Genomic DNA, 21,326 nt, shown 5'->3' with positions numbered 1-21,326 from the left:
CCCTGTTTTTGATCAAGATTTCAGCTGATAAACCTGGTAAAACAACGGAAGATGGACTTGTGTTGCTCACATGGGAGACTTGAATGGAATTCCAGGCTTTTGCCACAACTGTTGTGGTAATCTTGGGAATGAACCAATGGACAGAGCATCTCTCGCTCTTGTTCTCTCTCTTCTTCTTTTTCTTCCCCTTCCTTTGTAACTTTGCCTTTTAAATAAATAAGTCAATCCTAAAATTAAAAAGAGAGGGAGTGGAGGCCCAGGGACGTGGACTGACTGGCCTCAGGCCATTAGCAGCTGGCTGAATGCAGAATCACAATTATAACTTGGAGTTCCCAACCCCAGACCGGCTGACAGCAGAGTGCCCTCAGAAAACACAGCCAGATGGGGAAAACTCCATCACGTGGACTACTTCCCAGCAAGAGTCTACGGTCCCCTCACCCCAGCTCTGGAATAGAAAAGGAAGGGGTCGGGGGTTGGGGGGAAACCTGCTTCTCCACCAAGGGACCTGGGTTCCACACAACCCACCTCTAACCTGGCCTCAACATCCGCCCAGGCTGCTCTGTCAACCACAGGCAGCCACACAAGAGGCTGGCTTATCAGGGTCCACAGGAAGCAGCATTCCCACCTGCACCCCAGTGGTCGGCACTGGGAGAAAGTCGCCCACCAGGGTGGCCAGGTCTGTAGGTCCCTGTTGCATGGGCCAGGAAACCCCAGCATTGCTAACAAAGCCAGAGACATCGCAGTGTCTGTGAAAGGCTTCCTCTTTCTTCATCTCTTGGTGACACTTACAAATATGCTTCCTCTCTCCATGTAAATGTAGCTCAATCGGCACAGAGCAGACATGTATCAAGGCCATTAATAACCAGTCTCTCAGTAGACACGCCTTGGTTTCCTGGTTTGGGAATCAATTCTAATCTACACAGCCAGACTCTAAATTGACTAGGATGAGGATAGACTCGAGGGCTTTCTCTGGGGCAGGCTCTGTCAGTGCAGTTTATGTCCACCTGGCCAAAGACAACGCTGGCTAGGAAAAGCAATGTCAGGGAACAGTGAAGCTGATTTCTTCCCTGTATTCTCTAAGCATCCAATCATCAAACTCCCAGGAACCAGTGCTGAGCACCCCCCGGGGGGCACTGAGCTGAGCTTGGCATTCTGCCCAGCTGCAGCCAGGGTGCTGGGCTGCTCAGTTTCAGTTTCCATTTCAGGCACAGGCACTTCCCCACAGGCCTCAGCCCGAAACTCTGTACCTGAAGTGGACAGGGCCCACTGCTCCACAGGGAGGAGCTGAACAAAACACACATCAGGACGGCACATGCCACATTCCGTGTCAGTAATTCCAGGCCCAGACTCAAAAACTGCTGTGTCCCAGGAGTTGCCCTGAGGGAAAGGCTTGGAAAACCTTCTGTAATGATTCCTAACCAAAAATGGGCAGGTACCAGGGAAAACTGGAGAAGCACATTCTGCCAAGGCTTGTATGACCTAGGTTCAAATCTCACCTCGGCCATTTATACTTCTTTAGGCTTCCATCGCCACTCCTTTCAACTGGGAATATTCATGCCTGCCTAGCCAGTGGCACATTAGTCCTTTTGAAAATTACTGTGCTAGACAAAACGAAAGCACTTAGTGTTGTTGATCTGTCAGCCAAACTGTTCTCCCACTAGGCTGTGGCTTCACTGAAAGCAGATTCCCTGCCATTCATTCATCTTTGTACTTCCTCCAGCTCCAGGCCCTTCGTCTAGAATACAGTAAGAAATCAATATGTGCTTCTTGTGTGAATGGGCAAATCGATAATTGAGATGAGACTAACTGTCTAAATCACCAGCTGGGTCAACAATAGTACCTCTGGGAGGCCCCCTGGCCAGGCTTTGAGGGCAGTAGACTCTGGGGAGGAATGGAAAACTGTGTAACAATTTACTCTAGCAGGCTGAGCCAAGCAGCCCTGGAAACTCAGCATGGTACAGCCTGTTAGTTGAGATTTTCCAGGAAACAGAGGCCACGGCAGGATTAAGCATGCTAAGGTAGCTCAAAAAGTTCATGGAGATGCAGGTGTTTGGGGGCCCTGATGAAGACGCTGCTTCAGACACTGGCATCCTGCCCTAGAGTGCCCACATCCAAATCCAGCTCCGCTCCCAAGTCCACTAATGCACACCTGTGAGGAAGAACATAATGGCTCTAATACTTGGATTCCTGCCACCCATGTGGAAGACCATGATTGGATTCGAGTCTCCTGGCTTCACTCTGACTCAGTTCCAGCTGTTACAGGTATTTGAGAAGTGAACCAGTAGATGGAAGGTTTCTGTCTCAGTTTCCAATAAGTTAAGGAAAAAAATAATGACTCTTAATAAGCTGTGGAAAAATAGGATTCAAAGTTTATGCATAGCTGTTTCATAATATATACATTTTCCATGAACTTTTAAAAAAAAGATTTATTTGTTATTATTGGAAAGGCAGATGAGATTTATGGAGATTTACAGAGAAAAGGAGAGCCAGAGAGAAAGATCTTCCATTCACTTGTTCACTCCCCAAATGACTACGACAGCCAGAGCTGAGCCAATCTGAAGCCAGGACCTAGACCCTGTTCTCCCATGCTGGTGCAGGATCCCCAGACTTTGGGCCATCCTCTATTGCTTTACATGCCAGAAGCAGGGGGTTGGATGGGAAGTGAAACAGCCAGGAAACGCACCAGCATCCATTGCAAGATCCCAGTCCTTGCAAGGTGAGGATTTAACCATTGAGCCATTGTGCAGGGCCCTTCCATGAAGTTTTTTTTAACGACTCCATCCTTCCCTTACAAGGATGCTACTAAGCAAGGTGTCTGGGACAGAAAATGGGGATGGAGGGTAGGAAAAACCTGAGATCATATGTCCCTGAGTGAAGAGCGGGGAAAGGCAGTGGGTCTAAGACCACGAAGTGAGTGGTCAGGGAAAGTTGTACAAATCTGTCAGGATCCTCACTCTGACCTTGGTCACCAGGGAGTTCTGTGGCTTCCTCCCAAGTACCAATGCATGCCCAGGTGCTGGAGGCAGCTGGTGGGAAGGAGGCCCTGGTCAAAAGCCAGAGGACCAACAGGGACCTGGTCAGCTCCACTCCGGAGCCTGAGTTCTGTGGGGCCACTCCACACAATGAGCATGGGATTTAGTGTCTGGATTGAACCTTAGATCCTGCCAGCTAATTCCCTTGGGAAAATCGCTCAACCTCTCAAAGTTTCATTTTTCTTATTTGTAAACTAAGATTATTTTTCCCATTTCTGTGGTTCATTACTATCCAACACTATGCCTACTACATGGGAAGTGTTCAATAAAAGGCAGCTGCCATCCATCTGCTAATAATAACAACTACAAAGTGCTCGTATTAGGATCCAAAAGCAGCCTCCAAAGCTGCATCCTTGCATTGGCCTTTTCTGAGGCCAGTACAGTGATGTGGGACATGGCATGAAACCACGGCTTGCCGGTGTCACAGTTCAACCAAACCAGTTTACCCGCAAATGAAAGGTCAGAGGGACTTTCCCAGTTTGGCTGTTTCCTGCAGAGGATATGAGGAAGGCTCGACTTGTGCCAGAATCTAAGCACAGGCCCTGATCTCCACAGTGACCCTGATCTGTGCCCTGGAAACCCTCCCCTCAAGGATGAGGTCTCCCCTGGGCTGTCTAAGCAGAGCTCTTTGCTATGCTGCACACTCTGTCAGCACCTATGCTAGAAGGCAGTGGTTGCCTTTGTCTCTGTAACCTTGTTTGTTTAAACTGAGGCTAATTTTCTGACAGTGGACATCAGTTGGCTACAGCTGGTCCCTGGCCCCTACCTATTACTGGAGGAACAAAATGTTTTCTTGTTGGCCTGGCAATGACTTGAGGCAGTTACAAGTTTACTGACGCCGGTTTAGCTTAGCCCTTGCCAAAGCTAATGCCTCAATGACAATCATGGCGAAGAATCCACAAGAACAGGAGCCCCCAGACAAACCTGATGCTGTGCTCTCACCTCTCCCACTTCTGCTGCAGAAGGCTTTCTTCAACCCCTAGATCCCACAGGGTCACCAAAAACACAAGTCAGGCATTGAGCACTTGGTGTCCTGATTAAACCTCTGCTTCAGATGCTCACATTTCATATCAGAATACCTAGCTCTGAGTCCTGTCTCTGCTTCTGATTCCACTTTTTTGCTATTGTGCACTCTGGGAGGCAACAGATTATGGTTCAACTAAGTGTGTCCTATGTGCTCCTGGCTTCTGTCTGATCCATTTGGGAAGTGAACCAGCAGGTGGGAGAGTTGTCTGTCTGTCTGTCTCTCTCTTCCTCTCAAATAAATAAATAAATAAAAGCAGGCAAACACACTGGAATTTCCTGTTCTTTGTCTTTAAAGGAATGACCTTCAGTTTTTCAAACTGAGTAAAAATTAAACTTAAAAATTTGATTTTGCTTAATAATTAACAGCTGAACAAAGCTGACCAGACTGTGACTTCCAGAATAATCATCTGCATTTTATGGGAACTTTTTAAAGGGAGTTTAAGTGTCTGTGTTGGAGCTGGATTTCAGCGTCAGAGCTGCTTCTGTTGAGCTTGAGGCTGGGTGGCAGCGGGGAACATCAAGGTCTAGGCCTCCCCTACCCACCAACCAGGCCAGGCAAGATGGGTCTCCTGCTGAGGCAGAAGGAAAGCCCCAGAGTGGTGCAGCAAGCATGGGCCCTGCAACCACCAACAGGGCACTGAGCCCACTTGGGAGTGTGGTTCTTGTTCTCTATGGCCCCCCCCATGCCAGACTTGGGGGACAGTGTGCCCACCTGACATCAGACACGCCCACATCCGGGACCGAGACCAGACCACCGGGGGCGGAAAACGCCAGTTACACCACCTTCTGCCCCATTACACCTGAAAATATTTGCAAGTTAATAATTGGCCTCACCACACTTCTTTTGTTTGTCTCTTTTTTGCATGCATCCCTCTCACTAATGGAAAGGCCAGTAACGTTTGGCTTCTCTGTAAATCCCAATTCTTTCAGAAATGATGCCCTGAAGTGGAATGGAAACTGGGTTTTCTCACACTGCTTTGCCAAGGTCGAATCTCTTTTAACCACAGATAACTACTTGGTCTCCCCTCTCAGAATCCACTCTCTCTGTACATTGACAGACACCGGATGATACAACTTGGTTTCATCGTCCTGGCTAGCCGGGACACTCTGGGAGCCTACTAGTTTGTCATCCACTTTCCAAGCACCCATCCACCTGCTGCAAACACGTGCCTCCTCCTTGCTAGCCCCATTTGGTTACATGAGCCCCAAACCAGAAAAAACCCAGGCCGGTTTGAGGGTAATAAACATGGGGACAAAATACGAAGGCACTTCAGTCCCTGCAAGTGGAATTTAAATATAAGCTTCTTTTAGTGAAAAATAATTGCATACAGGGCAATCTTTTAAAAGTTCATGAAAATGTGTTTTATTAAAAATGCATGTATCTCAAAAATTTTTCATATCAAAGTCTTTTTCTTTTCTATTTACATATTTATTTGTTTCTTTTGAGAAGTAGTAAGACAGTAAGACAGGAGCTCCTGTCTGCTGGGTCACATTCACACTCCTGCCAAATACCCACAACAGCCGCTGTTGAAGGTGAAGGCAGAAAGTGGAGCTAGGACCCAGACTCCTTGATACGCAATATGCTTGGTCACACGCCCATCCAATAGGTCTTTGAATTTTCTAAAAATATTTTGAGGTGCCTTGTGTGGTTTTAATTGTTCGTATGTATAAAAAGCAATGTTAGGGTCAGGATCCAGAAGGATCCACTTCAGAGACACTCCACTTCTCCGACAGAGGCCAGTGGGTTGGGTCACACTGGAGAAATCAGACTGGTTTAGCTTTGAAGGCCTAAACAACATTACACTAAACTTTTATGATTGGAAAAGAACAAAACCACATTACTTTTGTAACCTGAACCATTGAAGGGGTGTGTGTGTGTGTGTGTGTGTGTGTGTGTGTGTGTGTGTGTGTGTGTAAATGGAGCATGGGTTAAAACAGGCAGACAACTGCCTTCTAGAACTCCTGGACCATTTTATCCCCCGCCCCTCTGCTCCCCTAACCTTTATCCCCCCAACAACCCAAGATCTTGCTCTTTCCAACTTTGCTTCCCATATTACAGGCTGTTGTACATCATGTTTTGCCAGCCTGGAAGTCACATTATAGTCTATTTTCTCATCAGGGTTCAGCAACTTTCCAGAAGCAAACATGCCAGACACACCTCCCTGGAGGGTACGAGGACAGCTGTCTACTGAGTGCAGCGTAGGCAGGGAGCACCTGAATGGGCTTCCTGCACAGAAACTTCCCCGCCTCCACATTCTACTAATAAAACCTCATCTGTGCTATCTTGTTGGGGGATAATGCAAATGTTCAGGCACTAGGTTCAGCTTCACGGTCATTCACACCTTAATGAGCATTCTTTTTAAATCTTAACTCACCGGAATCTGAAATAAGAAAGAAAGAAAAGAAAGGAATACAAAACAAGAGCTGTAGCTCCACAGGCTAATCCTCCACCTTCAAGTGCTGGGATCCCATATGAGTGCTGGTTCAAGTCCTGGCTGCTCTACTTCCCTTCCAGCTTCCTGCTTGTAACCTGGGAAAACAATAAAGGATGTCAAGTGCTCAGGTCCCTGCACCTCAATGGGAGAACTGGGAAGAAGCCCCTGGTTCCTGGCTTCAGACTGGTTTAGCTTCAGCCATTGTGGCCATTTGGGGAGTGAACCTGTGGTTGTAAAATCTCTCTCTGTCTCACTTTCTTTCCATAAATCTGCCTTTTAAATAAAAATAAATCTTAAAAAATAAGAATCATTTCAGCAAATATTACACTCAGTAAAAAGTTGGTTGTTATGGTTTTAAATCCCAAGTTTCCTTGGGCCCGGTGGCATGGCCTAGCAGCTACAGTCTTCACCTTGAACAAGCCGGGATCCCATACGGGTGTCAGTTCTAATTCCGGCAGCTCCACTTCCCATCCAGCTCCCGGCTTGTGGCCTGGGAAAGCAGTCCAGGACAGCCCAAAGCCTTGGGATCCTGCACCCATGTAGGAGATCTGGAGGAAGTTCCTGGCTCCTAGCTTTGGATTGGCGCAGCACCGGCTATTGCTTTCACTTGGGAAGTAAATCATCAGACAGAAGCTCTTCCTCTCTTCTCTCTGTATATCTGACTTTGCAATAAAAACAAATAAATCTTAAAAAAAAAAATCCCAAGGTTCCGACTCAAATGTCACTACCCAAATTCCCGTTGGAATGCAATCCTATGGGGAGGTGACAAGAGCTGAGACCTGTAAGAGGAGACTGGGCAGCAGAGCTCAGCCCAATCACATGTGAATTGGTCAATGGATTCACCACCCAGTTTCTGCAGAGTGGATCCACTCCCTCCAAGTCAGTTGGGCTGTCTCCTGGCTGTACCCCTGTCACTGAGTCATGCTTTGTGTCACCTAAGGACTCTGCAGGGACCTCTACCTTGGGACCTATGGGACCTCTTGAGAACCCAGTCTCCAGGACCATGAGCCGAGAAATACCTTTATCTTCTATAAATGGCCCAGGCCTTGGTGCTAATACAGTAGAAAACAGACCAAGACACAGGGTGAGCCTGTCCTATGGGGACAGGAGCTCCTCCCCAGGGAGTTCAAGGCACTGGGGTGCACTCTGTGTCATCCCCTCCTCTCTGTGCAGCCCCGTGGGATCTGCAAGGCCAGTCCTGCTGCAGGGGAGACAAGTCCCAGCTGAGGGGACTTGATCTTCATGGATGACTAGAATAGAAAGCCCTGCAGTCAAGCAGGGCTCCTGGCTGGCATGGGCTTGGTGACATCCCTGAGGCCTCAGGTTCTGCAGGCTTCTTTGTCTTATCTTTGCCAGCAGGAACCTCATGTTCAGGCTGGTGGCACAGAGGCTGTGGAAGCCACAGTCTCCCAGCCACAACAAAGCCTTGAGGAAAGAGAAAAATATCCCCATAAACATGGAATGAAAAATCTGTCCTCCTGTGGCCTGCTCTGGCATCTGTTGTTGCATGCACACAGTCACCAGGGGAGCAGCAGGCAGCCCTCACTCCCCAGTCACCCAGGCAGAAGGAATGGGGAAATGCCACATCACATCCATCACACCTGCCTCCCAGAGCTCTCCCTTCCCCTGCCATTCAGAATGTAGCCTCACTTCTCTCCGCCCACTTCTTCATCCAGTCTGTTCCCAGACACCCTGTGGTCTCTCTTTGGACATATTCCAGATGGTCAGTTTCTCCCTAAGAAGGTGGTACTCCAAATGGAACACACTCCTGGAAGAATAACAGTGAAACTGTAGTGCTCCAGAACTTAAGAGCTGCGTTTTCACTAATGTAGCGTTAGACTGTAGCAGCGATTAGTGGCAGCATTTTGCTACTGGTGTTTTTGGCTTTTTCAAATAGATGACTCTAAATCCTGCACTGACAATTACAAGTTAATACCACACTAGTTTCTGCCTTGCTGAGCTGGTTCAACTGTCTTTGTTTACCTGAGAGAGTAACTTAGGCTCATTCCTACTGACCGAGACCAAGACGGTCAATGCACTCAGAGTGATAACTACTCAATCACTTGCAAATGTTGTCCACCCATAAATCTGCACTATTATGCCAGGCTATCATAACAAAATATCACATACTGGAGGCAGGGACTCTAAGCAATTGGAATGTATTTCCTTATGCTTCTGGAGGCTGCAAGATGTCAGCAGGGTCAGTTTCCTCCAGCTCTGTCCTTGGCTTACAGATGATGGCTTCACACTGCTTCCTCACCAGGTCTTTCTTCCATAGGTGTCCCTGTCCACTCCCTAACTGCTTCTTACAAGGACACAGTCATACCGCCTCAGACCTCATCTTACTTTAATGGTCTCTTTCAAAACCTTACCTCCAAATACAGTCACATGCTGAAGTACTCAGAATTACGGCCTTGACAGAGGAACGTGGGGGCAAGGGGCCCCCTTCAGCCCTGAGAGTCTGAAGTGTACTGTGTACACCTTCAAGTCAGAGCAAGACTGGACAGGAAACCCCGGACCGCATCCTCCCCACCTCCTCCAAGCTCCCCAGTGCCCTGATGGTGTTAAGCTGACATCAGTCGCTGTGGAGGGGTGATTTTCACTGGTTTGATGGAGTGTCAGGAACAAAGATCATTATGGAAACACGGGCACTTCTAATTGGACACAAACTAGGCTTTAAATAGAGTGATCCCAGTCAGATTGGGTGGCTCTAAAAATGAAGATGTTCATCCAGGGGACTACTGTGCAGAAGACAAGCTTTAACAGAGGTGCAAGGTAAAGAGTAGATAAAAGAGTATCAAAATACACATTCAGCTACCTCCTGATTTTACTTAGGACATAGGTGGCAGCGACTGTATCTGGGATATTAAAAATGATCCCAGGCCCAGCGTGATGGCTCATTGGTTAAATTCTCGCCTTACATGCGCTGTGATCTCATATGAGCACTGGTTCATGTCCAAGCTGCTCCATTTTCCATCGGCTCCCTGCTTGTGGCCTGACAAAGTAGTCAAGGATGGCAAGTGCTTAGGACACTAGACCTATGTGGTAAACTCAGAAAAAGCTCCTGGTTCCTGGCTTCAGATTGGCTCAGCCCCAGCCATTGTGGCCATTTGGGGCATAAACCAGTAGATGAAGGATATTTCTCTTTGTCTCTCCTTTTCTCTATAAATCCGTCTTTCCAATAAAAACAAATAAATCTTTTAAAAAATTTATAAATGATCCTGGGTGCCCATATCAGAGATTGACAAGACCTGTCTTCAATTTGCAATTTCCAGGTGGGCAGCCATGACTTGCATTTCACACAGGGACTTAAAAGACTCAGGTTACTATGCATGTGGTTAATGGAAAGAAACTGGCATACTTGCTTACTCTTACTGTCTTTTATAAATATTCACAAAAAATGCATGCCTAAGGCTACTTCCAAAATTCATAACAATGCAAATTAGAAAGGATGCATGCATTTCTGAAAGAGTTTACATCAAAGTAAACTCATTTTAATTCCAATTTCTGTAAGCTTTTTAAAGTATGTTTATCTAACTATGTCTATAAACAGAGAGGAATGTATACTGTTAAAGCAATTACATACAAATACTAAAAACTTAAGTAGGTATCCCTACAGCAAGAATGAATAAACAAGCACTTGTCCATAATCAGATCCCCTACTCCTGACTTTTAGACTGCTCCTTCTTACGTTAAATACCTTAATTCAAGGAAAAGACTGTACTTGGCTAAACCAAGCTTAGGGTAACTTGATGTAACTAGCACCCTTGTTGGTGTCTTTCCTTCTGCTGGTAAGAGCAAGTGCTCAAAGGCTGGAAAGTCTGGGAAGATACTCAACCTGGCTCTTACCTCTGGTGTTGAATTTCCTTTCCCAAAAGCCAAATGTCTCCTTAAAGCTCGCATATGGAAGTGCAGCTTGGAAACAACTCCAGTTTCAAAGTAAACTATTGTTTCAGAGGTTGGTCTACAATGGGACACGCAGGTGAAGGGGAGTATGAGGTGACCTCCTTTCTCCCACCCTCATTGGGAGATGCTTTTTTTAGGCACTTTACCAAACTATACCAAGCTTGGCCTCTAGCCTCTAATCAAAACCTTAGCAGGATTTTTTATATAAACTTAAATTTGCATTGAATCATCACCATAGCAACCATCACACAGAATTAGATACAACTTCTTCCCCTCTGATCCAACATCATTTTTTTTTAACTAAAAAAAAAAAGCTGTTTTTCTCTTCAATTGCAAATCCAAGCTATTCAAAAGATAACCATTAAAACTCTATTTTGGAAAAGCTACATTTAAGCAGACTGTTAACAAGGTTCTAAAAACAGGAACTTGAAGTGACTTCTAAGTCACTCAGCACCACACACTTCATTCCTCCAACTGCGGCTACACACTGCTGAAGGCTTGAGCATCTGGCCCCATGCTAGCAATTGTCAGAGTCAAACAAAGCCTTGTTCCAAAGTGTGACAACCATCCTTGGAGTGGTGCCCCATTGGAACCACTCCAAGCTAGCACTGGTAGTTCTGTTATTTCCAAAAGATGCCTGCACCCTGCTAAAAAAAAAATTCTACAAGGTTTCACTGTTCAACATGCAACTGGAAGTTTCTCTGAAATGTTTAGGATTCACTCAAAGCCTGAAATAAAGGGAGAGCTGGCCTCCCTAGAAGTCTAACGTTTCTCATTCTATGAGTCAATGCCACAAGAAAGGTCTTTAGAAAAAGGCAAGAAAGATGTATTTCAGAAGGCCTAGCCATTGAGCCATCATCCAAACATGCAGTAGTCTATAGTCAGGAGTCAAACCAGCACTCCAGTAACAGATGTGGGTGTACCTGTGCACAGGTCCTGAATTTGTTAGAAATTCCAAATTCATACTATCCTCAATTTTCTTTTTTTTAAGATTTATTTTATTTTTATTGGAAAGGCAGATACACAGAGAGGAGGAGAAACAGAGAGGATGATGTTCCATCTAATAGTTCACTCCCCAAGTAGCTGCAATGGCTAGAGCTGAGCCAATCCGAAGACAGGAGCCAGGAGCTTCTTCTGGGTTTCCCACATGGGTACAGGATCGCAAGGCTTTGAGCCAACCTCTACTGCTTTCCAAGGCCATAAGCAGGAATTAGATTGGAAGTGGAGTAGCTGGAGCATGAGCCGGCTGCCATATGGGATGCTGATATTTGAAGGTAGAGGATTAGCCTGTTGAGCCACAGCATCAGCCCCTGTGATCATTCTTCTACATGTCATTCCCTTGCTATTTAGAATCCCAGGACCTGGGCAACTCAGTTGTAGTGGAAACCAAGAAAATGAAGCAAGGTGATTAAAAAAAACAAATAATTTCTTTCTTTATTTTATAACAAGAAAGAAAGAGAGATATTGAGAGAGGCAGGGAGGCAGAGAGTGTGAGAGAGAATCCTCTGGTTTGCTTTTCAAACACCTGCACACCTGCAACAGTTGGGACTGCGCAAGACCAAAGTCAAGAGCTTGGAACCCAACGCAAGTCTCTCACATGAGTGAAAGAAACACAGCTAAATGAGGCACACCTGCTATCTGTGTTCCAGGATGCACATTAGCAGGAAGTTGGAATCATGAGTAGAACCAGGATTGAAACTCCACAAACATGGATATGGGATGTGGAAATTCCAAGCAGAGTCTTAACTTCGCTCCAAAAGCCTGCTCCTGCCAGATAATCTGGACAAGCTGAGAATCAGGTTAAAATCCTATATGAATTGACAAGTCTAGCCAAGTCATGCACTGCCACCAACACCAGAGTTCTTGGACTTTTTTGTTTCCTTCTTCTTCTTTGTTTTTTTTTTTTTAAATAAAGATTAGTAGGAAGATCACAATCTCCCCAGCACAGCCTCCTGGCAATGATGTAGATGTGTGGCTTTTGAGGTCAAAGGAAGACAAGAATGTTGCTTTTGAGCTTCTTAGGACTATAGAGTTATTGCTTTTGAGAAAAAAAAAAACACAGAAATAAATACATCCACAGAAGCCACAAAATTCAGCTTGGAGGTTATTTATATCTTGATTTTTTTTCAGCACTTCTTAGATAATCAGGGTCACATCTAAAATGTTCCCTGCATGGTCTGGGGGTTAGTCCTTCCAGCGTTCATCAGATTCAATAAGCCTCTCACTAAGAAGAACTAAGCACCCCTAAGTCTCCCACATTCTGGGACCATGTGGGTAGGAGGCACAGAGGCAGGCTACTTGGAGTTCAGGGAGAAAGGATGCTGACCCATTATTGTCTGCCTTTGGCCCCCATGCCATCTTATAGCTGGGCTGACTGCAGGTGAGGGCCCTTATATCTCCCACAAGGTGAACTGCATCTCCTCCTCTCCCCATCACAGAGGGAACTGTCACCCCTGACACACATCCCTGGGAGAAAATGGACTGAGTTTTTTCCACATGCCAGGCACTGAGCTAGACACAGGCTGGAGCCAGCTAGATATTTGGGGCTTTACAGCTTGGTTTTTATCTTAGTTCATGGGCAATTGCTCTCAGTTAGCCTTGCTTCAATCCCTGTGGATCTCACGGTCTTTGGGGCCAAGGGAACCTAAGGGTAATAAAAACTGCAATGCAAAGAGAAGGGTCAACAGCAGCACAAAGCCTGCTATGTTCACCATCGAAAAGGACAGCCAGGTGAGCCTTCTGGAACCAATGCTCCACATCTCCATGCCTGAGAAAGGACATCTTAGAATCTGAGAGGAAGCCTTCAGGATATATCAGTCAACATTAGGAGACTTACAGATGCTGGAACTATGGCATGGTAAATAGGCTAATTCTTTGACTGCAAGCGCTGACATCTCACATGGATACTGGTTAGTGTCCCAGTTTCTGATCCAGCTCTCTACTTGTGGCCTGGAAAAGCAGCAGAGGATGGCCCAAGCCCTTGGGCCCCTGCATCCTATAGGGAACCCAAGGGAGGCTCTTGGCTTGTGACTAGATCAACTCCAGCTGTTGAGGCATTTGGGGTATGAACCAGCAGATGAAAGATTGGTCTCTTTCTCCTACTCTCTGCAACTCTGTGTTTCAAATAAAAACAAAATAAATCTTAAAGAAAAAAGGCAGGAGACTTATGAGATGTATTTCCTCTAGGAGAAAAGACTAACAAAAAGCTTCCAGTGCTGCTGCTGCTTTTTTAAAGGATTGGGTTGCAGACCCATAATAAGCAGGAATTGACAATGTTATATAATGCTTGACTCCTTGAGGTCCCTGTGCCCTGAGATAAGCTAAGAAGCAGGACAGACAATAGGGGTTGGAGAGCAGGGGAGAGGACAGCAGGAGACTGAGCAGGCTGGGGTCGAGGGGTCAGGACCTCCATGACTATTTAATTCATTGGAGTGTACATGAGTCCCTTCCACGGGGCAGGAAGTTTCTGCACAACTCCACAAGGGCAAGATGGTAGAGAGCACTGAACAGTTATATTAAGGAATCTGGACTTGATCTCACAGTTAATGATTCCTCATTCAGATTTTAAAAAACATTTCTGGCAGCCTGGTGGAGAGGTATGACATGGAAACAAGAGCATCAGTCAGAAGACAGCTGTCAGGGTGGGTGCTGTGATGCAGAATGCTACACTACTGTTTGAGATGCCTGCATCCTGTATCAGAGAGCTGCTTCCCAACCTGCCTGCTGAGCTCCCAGTGCAGCTCCCTGCCAACATCCTGGGAAGGCAACAGAAGGTGGTACAAGTGTTACAGTCCCTGCCACAAACATTATGTAGGAGACCCAGATAGAGTTCAGGCTCCTGGCTTCAGCCTGGCTGAACCCCAACTATGGCAGCCATTTGGAGAATAAACCAGCAGATGCAAGCTCGCTCTCTCTCTCTCTCTCTCTCTCTCTCCCTTTTCCCCTCCCTGCCTCCCTCCCTCTCACACCCTCTCCCTCTCTATTGCTCTACTTTTCAAATACATATTTTAAAAATATATACATGAAGATGAAAGCAAGCTACAAAAATGTCACATACATGTGTTAAAAATTACAGAAAAGAACCGTTTTTAAAATCACGTTGCTGAATAATGGTGATTCTATCTGCAAAGAAAACATGTTTCTTTCAGTGTGTGTGCAACAAATCTGCCAAAATGGACGGACAGATGTTTGTGCACTAATCCCCTGCTGAGGGCCCCTCTGTGGAAGACCAGAGTTCACAACTAAACAGCTGCATTTTTTCCACTATAGTCTCCTGTTAGAAAATATTTTCATAACAAGCACACATTCCTTTTTTGATGTTTGCAATAAATACTTCTAGAACTGAAAAAAAATAGATTATCATAAAGTAAATCATTTCTGCAACAAAGACGTGCTTAGGGCTTAACACCCAACCAGTTGCCCTGAGAACACATAGCAGAGGACAAGCTGAGCAGACAAATGCTGATAAAGCTGGTGCAGCCCTGGTGAAGGTACAAGTAGTGAGGGAGAGGGCCTTGGGCTCCTGTCCCCATTCCAGTCCCATTTCCTGCAGCCTGGGGAGATGAGAATTTTCCCTGCACCTGCTCAGAGCACTGAAATGGAGCCCCAGAGAGCCTTGTCTTAGCATCCACACGAGCGGCCTGGCCTGCCCGTCTGACACTTGGACTTGCTGCTTCAATTGACTGAGTCCCTTCATGCCCAGAGCCCTCTGACATACATGTCTGCACCTGTGTCCTGACCAACGACACAGCAAGGAACTAGGGATTTAGTTCCAACAACAGGCCCTGGCACAGGATGCCAGCTAGGATACAATTTGTGCTCAGCCCTTTGAGTCCACCTCAGATGTTGATTGACACTGGCTAAGAATGGACAGATGCTCATCTGCTGCCCTGGCTCCCTATTCGAGGTGATGGGGTCTGGGGCTGTTGCACAACCTGTGGTCTTCTGGCTGTGCAGAATACAGCACTGGTCCTCAGTCAAGTCCCTGTGTGGGTGTTTAACAAATATAAATTAATAGGAAGACAGCAAGATCACTTCAAGCAAATATGCAACTGCATTTAGTTCTTTATTTAGCTCATGAATGTTCTGAGAGCATTTTTCCCCCTCAGCAATTCAGGATGGAAGCAGCAGTACACCTTTGTGACAGATAATGACTATGACCCTATGCAGAAAGTTAATCATCTGTTCTAAAGCTGCTTCTGCAGAAAAGTAATTATATCTGCATTCCAAGTCTCCAGCCAAACAGCCAACCAACCAATGAGCATTTGCAAAAGTCCCCAAGAGCAAGCACCAGGCCAGGCCGATGGAGTCCCACACAATGAAAGCACACCTAGGGGATTCACAGGAAATGGTGAGACATGAGGTACCTGTGGATGTCGCAAATGAGTTGTAGGGAGTCCAGAGAAAGGAGACATCTTGGACACCAGAGTTCAGATCAGGAGGACACTGGGGGCTGGTGTTTGCCTCAGCAGTTAAGTCATTGCTTGTGACTCCTACCTTTCATGTCTGCGCCTGTTTCAAGTCCCAGGCCCTCCACTTCCCATCCAGAGACCTGCTACTGGACACAGCAGATGATGACTCAAGTGCCTGGGCCCCTGACACCCGTGTGGGAGATCCAGATGGAGTTCCACACTTTCACTTGGGCCTGGCTATTGAGGGCCTTTATGGAATGAACCAGAAGATGACTGATTGCTCTCTCACGCACATGCACACGTGTGCTTGTTCATTCACTCTGCCTTTCAAACTAAATTAAAATAAATAGAAATTTTTTGAATAACAAATTAGAAGGACTTGGACCATGTGATAAGGAGTAGACAAAATGACTCCATCTTCTCAGAACCTAAGGCATTGCGCAGCACCCACAGAAGCACCCACAGCAGCACCCACAGCTTCCACACTCCTTCTCTGGTCAGCCCCCAGCACTATGTGGCTGCTGAGCAGGATGACGGAGCACCCTGATCTCCCTCTCAGCTGGAGTCTAGGAAGGAGACATGTAATTGTGTGTAATGCCTCTTCCACACAATATCTAGAACCCAACCAAAACCAACTGGATTCACAAAACACAACTCCACCATACAGTTCCCCCATGTCCTGCTATGACCAATGTTTCCACTATTCATTGGGCTGTAGTTAGAAGATTGTTGGTTATAATTCCCAAAAATCATTGTAATTTCCACTTCCATAATTGCTTCCTCTATTGGTGTCATAAGCACTGTACTCTTGTAACCCCCACCTTGCCTGCCATATCCAAGTCTTCCAGCCCCTCTTCCTCCTCCTCCTCCTCCATAACCAGGGCTACCTCCAAAATTACCACCTTCAGTTCTTCTTCCATACATGTTACAGCCATTTCCAAATCCACATTCACTTCCATATCCACCAGATCTAAAATTACTTCCTGCTTCTGGTCCAAAATTTCCACCATCACCACATGAATCTCCAAAACCAAAGTTACCTCTTCTTCTACTCCTAGAACTTTTGGACTTCCCAGACAAAGCCTCTCTTACTTCTACATTATCACCATTGATAATATGGTATTTTTGGAACACAATTTTATCCACAGGATCAAGATCATCAAAAGTAATAAAGCTATAGGCTCTTTTCTTTCCAGACTGCCTATCAGTGATTATTCCAATAATAATTCTTCCCCTATCCTTCAAAGTAATCTCTAAGGTGATATTCCTTAGTGCCTTCTTCTATTTTTTAAAGATTTATTTAATTTTTATTGGAACATTAGATATACAGAGAAAAGGAGAGACAGAGAGGAAGATCCTCCATCCATTGATTCACTCCCCAAGCCACCACAACGGCCAGAGCTGCTCCGAGCTAAAGCCAGGAGCCAGAGTCTCCTCCGGGTCTCCCACGCGAGTGCAGGGTCCCAAGGCTTTGGGCCGTCCTTGACTGCTTTCCCAGGCCTCAAGCAGGGAGCTGGACAGGAAGCAGGGCTGCCAGGACCCAGCTTCCCATATGTGATCCTGGCATGTGCAAAGCGAGGACCTTAGCCGTTAAGCTACTGTGATGTATCCCAGTGTCTTATTCAATTCCAACAACAATTTCTTCAAAGTTACTTGAACTCTAAATTTTCAAGATTCTTCGCAGCTACAACACACTTTCGCTTAACCACTGTTCTGTCAACTGAATGAGGTCTTGCAGCAATGGCAGCATCAACCTCAGCCATGGTTGAGAAAGTTACAAAACCAAATCTTGATCTTTTGCTTACAGGATCCCTCATTACCACACCAATCTTCAATTTTTCCCCACTGTTTATAGTAGTTCCTCAAGCTTCCTTCTGTGGTTTCAAGCTTAAGCCACCAATAAAGTGTTTACAGAATTGTTCCTTTTCTCTCTCCATCATGGACTCAGTTGCTTCAGGCCAATTGTCCACTGTCAAGCAAGATGAGAAAGATCTCTGTAAATGAACACGAGTTGGACTTTTCCTGGTGCCCTATGCAAAACTCCTGCTGCCCCAGAAACACACAAACACACCCTGGGAGCACCTGCAGCCCTGGGCCCAGGGCCACTGCTACTGCTATTGGAACTGCTGCTGCCGTTGCTTTTCTAAAACTTTACTCCCACTCCCACCAATGCATATTTCTGTGCCAACTCTCACCTTTGTGAACTGAACCCTCCCGTTGGACTGCTTCCTTTTTCTGGCCTGCAACTATGTCCCAAGTCTTGCTAGTTCTGCCTGTTTCTCACCCTTCAGAAGCTGTCCCTTCCACCCGCTCATCTGGCCTTTGGTCATCCCGCACATCCATCCATCACCTCTTCCCTGCAAGAAAGCAGTAACCTCAGGCAGGGTGCTTAGCACAGTTGTTAGTTGGTCCGCATCCCATTTACCTTACTGGGAAGGAAGCAGGAAGAAACCAGTGAGAAGCTGTAGGACCTGGGCTTTTAGTTGTCAGTGTCACCAGCCCAGAAGCAGTCTTGGGGAGTTCTTCAGCATCTTTGGCAGACTTTCACCAACTTGACCAGCAGGCTTCCAATGATAGGAGCTTTGGCCACCACTTCCGAGGGCACCTGCTATGTTGTTGTTAGCATTATCCCTTAAGCTGGCCAATTACCACTATCCAGGAATCCTAATCTGCCCTTCAGAGCATTCTCCAACAATATTTTCCTACCATGTCACAGTCCTTCAAATGTCTGAAGGCTATCATCATTCCTTTCCCTGGTATTCTTTGGGAAGTTAGCAAAACACAGTGAATGAAATGCCAAGTTCAGCACTGAAGGCCTGGGTTTTTGTCTCTAACATGCAGATCGAATGAAAGTAGTGCAGTTTTTTAAAATCCCACAGCCCAGGGTACCAAAATGGACCTCTGTGATCCTCCAGTGCCCTGGCCACAGGTATTTAATTAGCTTAGAGTTAGGAATCTGATCCAACTTCAATTAATGACACCACCTCTGAGATGCCTGAATTTGGGGGCAAAGAAACCAAGGTGCGTTCCCCAGGGCTCGACATGGAATAAAGGAGGTATGGGAGCTTCTTAGCCTCTGCTTTTCCTTGCTAGAGATGATTCATCTGAGAAAACAAGACTCATATTCAGAGACACAGAAGTGATAGGAAGCTGTGGTGTCCAAGGCCTTGGCTTCAAGTACTCCAAAGGTTCAATTGCAATCTTGCCCTGTCCATAGTTTGGCTAATTTATCTTTTGCCAAAGCTGAAGTTCTCTTCTTAGGAGCAAACACGATATGGAGCAACCCAAACCAAGCCAGAAGAAGATACCCACCATCATACAGATGGAATAAGTAGGGGGCAGACCAGACTGAACCTGTTCACATCAACCACAGGCAAATCCGAGTGCCAGCATAGAGCGTGGGTCAGGCCAGTTTCAGTCGCAAGACAAACCAGTGCACATTAAGGAATGCCAAGATGAGGTAAGCTGTACCAGATGTGGTTGCAGCGCCCAAACAGCACATATGTAAACCAGTGGGAGGAGGCAAAGCCGGCAGGGGAATGTGGGCTCCCCTGCTGGACAACCACTCACAATGGAGAGCATGAGTTAGGATTGGGGCAGACCAGACCAGGCAGGGCTACAACACCTGTGGGCCTCATGTGGACTAGATCAGGGAAAAGCTAGGATGGGCTGACTGTTCTGACTGGTGCAAGCAAAAATTAGAGTGGGTGAGGGTTGGTTGGCCTTTGCCACAGATTTAGATGACAGACGCTGGTACTGGGGGCTAATTCTGTTAAGTTAAATGCCAGAACCACCTGGAGAGTGCATAATCTGGAAGTTGAAGAGGCCTAGAAGGGAGATAGTGGACACCTCCCTCATGGGTTAACCACTCCCACTGGAGAGCACAAAAACCAGGACAGGGGCTGGGGTGGCTACACAGAAAGGCACCTGCCAGTATGTATGTGGGCTGGATAGTAGGGCTGGTTGGATTGAACTAGGCTTCAATGCCTACTGACATGAATGAGAGCTAAATGAATGTGGGACAGACTGAATAAGTCTGCGGTACATACTGGCATACACGGGAACCAGGGTAGGGTGAGGGTTATGGAGAGTCACCCCAACTAGTCTACAGCTCCCACTGGTTTGCATGAGGGCTGAGTATGAAGTGGGTAGGATCAAGCTGGACTACAACACCCATTGGTTCAAGTGGAAGACAGGGCTGGAAACAGAACTGACCCAGCAATTGCAAAGACCAGCATGTGCATAAACTGAATGGGGAGACAGACTGTGCCAGACCCTGTACTGGCAAATTCACACAAGAATCAGGTTTGGGATCATCTCAGATGAAGTTTCATCTCAGATGAAGCTTCTTCCCATCTGTGTGAGGTCTGAAAGGTAGCAAAGAGTGCCTCTGGGAGCAGTGAGCACCCTGCTGAGACTTCCCAAGCTGATGTTCCCCTCAACCCTCAGCGCTTTTTCATGTAAAGTATGAAAACCTGGCCTCTCCCTTTGCTGCACTACAGTTGAACAGTGGGAGGTGAGGCTTGGGACCTCTGTAAAGCAACATAATTAAAGGTTACCTATTAGTTGGAGATTCCATCATCATAGCAGAATTCCCAACTGGTCTACCAAGGACACGTACTACCAGTGTGTCAGGATATCCATTCCCTCTGTTCTTTGCTTGGTGGTATGAGTCTAAACTTTTGTTAGTGACTTCAGCTCTGACAATCTTACCATTTTCTGAGTGTTCCTTTTAAAGTTGCCCTAGTTACAACAACATTAGGGAACCGAAGTTTTTCTAATGTAAGATATTTACCAACACAAATGTTCACTTACAAAATTGGTACCCATTTAAACATTTGCTTGCTTAATCTTAGTTTGTATCCTCATCCATCAAGTCCTATTTTTTTTTTGTTTTATCACTCCCAGATTTAGGATTTTTTCACAATAAGCTACAAATGCAAAACTATTTAGCAAAGTAATCTTAAAATTTGCCTTTTATTATTTTTTAAAGATTTATTTTTATTGGAAAGGCAGATACACAGAGAGGAAGAGAGACAGAGAGGAAAATCCTCTGTCAGATGGTTCACTCCTCAAGCGGCCACAAAGACTGAATCAGTTCACGTCATCCACCAGAACAGAGTGTGGGTCGAGCCAGGTTCGGTCACGACAAAAAAATCAGTGCACATTAAGGATGGCCAACGTAAGGTTACCTGTACTGGATGTGACCGCAATGCCCAACCAGCACACATGAGAACCAGGAAGGAAGAGGGCGGAGTCGGCAAGGGGAATATGGGGGTGCTCCCCTGCTGGACAGCTACTTCCATTGGAGAGCTTGAGCTGGGATTAGTGCAGACCAGACCAAACAGGGCTACAACATCTGTGGGCCTCATGTGGACTAGATAAAGGAAAAGCCAGGCTGGGCTGAGTGTTCCTACTGATGCAAACAAAAATTAGAGTGGGTGAGAGTTGGTTGGGCTTAGCTGCAGCATCAGCTGGCAGAAGCTGGCACTGGGTGCTAATTCTGTCAAGTTAAA

General features: G+C 46.2%; 1 protein-coding gene and 1 pseudogene across 1 annotated transcript in view; both read right to left on the bottom strand.

The window, feature by feature from the left end:
- PIK3AP1 (phosphoinositide-3-kinase adaptor protein 1) overlaps window positions 1–21,326 on the bottom strand; it is a 117,511-nt gene that overhangs the window by 69,757 nt on the left and 26,428 nt on the right. The gene's annotated exons all lie outside the window — the stretch shown is intronic.
- Window positions 16,366–18,140, bottom strand: LOC121164336 (annotated as a pseudogene).

The sequence above is a fragment of the Ochotona curzoniae genome, unplaced genomic scaffold (assembly GCF_017591425.1).
Source record: "Ochotona curzoniae isolate NIBS_2020 unplaced genomic scaffold, NIBS_Ocur_1.0 contig_66, whole genome shotgun sequence".
In the NCBI taxonomy this organism is placed as follows: Eukaryota; Metazoa; Chordata; class Mammalia; order Lagomorpha; family Ochotonidae; genus Ochotona; species Ochotona curzoniae.
Note: the sequence above shows the minus strand (reverse complement) of the source record. Positions and strands in the feature narration are given on the sequence as shown.